The sequence below is a fragment of the Austrofundulus limnaeus genome, unplaced genomic scaffold (assembly GCF_001266775.1).
Source record: "Austrofundulus limnaeus strain Quisiro unplaced genomic scaffold, Austrofundulus_limnaeus-1.0 Scaffold57, whole genome shotgun sequence".
In the NCBI taxonomy this organism is placed as follows: domain Eukaryota; kingdom Metazoa; phylum Chordata; class Actinopteri; order Cyprinodontiformes; family Rivulidae; genus Austrofundulus; species Austrofundulus limnaeus.
In genome coordinates this window covers 341304-342333 of record NW_013952459.1, presented here as the reverse complement: position 1 = coordinate 342333, position 1030 = coordinate 341304, and the positions used below count along the sequence as shown (strand labels likewise).

The 1030-nt window shown below is 38.7% G+C and overlaps 1 long non-coding RNA gene across 1 annotated transcript in view; it reads right to left on the bottom strand.

The window, feature by feature from the left end:
- The window catches only part of LOC106518191 (uncharacterized), a 20616-nt gene extending 19586 nt beyond the window's left edge, over positions 1-1030 (bottom strand). Inside the window, exon 1 of the long non-coding RNA XR_001310285.1 lies at positions 459-1030. This is a non-coding gene — a long non-coding RNA (uncharacterized LOC106518191). The remainder of the gene's footprint in view (positions 1-458) is intronic.

Below are 1030 nucleotides of genomic sequence, written 5' to 3'. Positions count from 1 at the left end.
ACCGACATCTGGTGAAAATTTCATGTCATTAGCACCTCTAGTAATATATTTACTGAGAAAAATGTTGACGTGTTCAATACTTTTACCCGCTGTATATAATCTATAAAAAACTACTGTAAAATTATAATATCCAATGCAAACGTTGCAGAAAAGGTATAAAATAGTATTGCAAGGCTCATCTCAGAAAACTGCAGCATCAGATCAACTTAATGTGTCTTAGAAAGCAAGGAAATGAAAACCATTTAAAAACCATGTAGATGTTTGTTTAGTAAACAAAGCTCCTCAACTAATGACAGCGTGTGAAATGTGTCAAGTGACGAAGACGAGCGTCAACACACTTTGCTAGCATGTGCTAGTCTGAAGCAAAAATAATGTAACAAAAACATACTTCAGCATTGCAAATCATTATCAAATTTGGAACAAAGGCAGATAAAATAATGTTCTTCATGTCAGCTTACCTCTTCAAGTGGTCAAAACGCAGGTGATCCTACTTTCAAAAAAGTGTCTCTTCAAACTGCATTGACAGAAATTAAAAACTCAAAGACGAGGCCGTAGCGAACTACCTGACGTCAGCACGGTTTGTTGAAATTCATAGAAATAAAGAAGCAGGAGAAAATAACAAGCAAACACACAGAGCAGCGTTGCACAATCTGGTCACAGCAGTTTGGGAAGAAAATGGTAGCAGAGCAGCTGCTGACGAGATGTCAACATCCCTGGCTGCTGATGTAGCAACAGAAACATACTTAAGAGGAAAACTCTAGGAAAAACAACCATGATGAAAAACAAACCAAACTGGCTGCTGGAAGCACAATGAACCGACAATAACCCAGCAGAAAGACACAGAAAATAAAGGAACCTTAATGAACGTAAATCGCCGACACCTGTGAGGAAGGCAAATGTGAACAGGTGAGAGTAGGAGGGACTGGAGCAGAGACAGGAGAATGCAGTCCTCTGTTCCTTTACTTTTTGTTGTGACAGCCTCAAAAAGGAGTGTACTGATCCAAGTATCGATACTATTGATACCAAGATA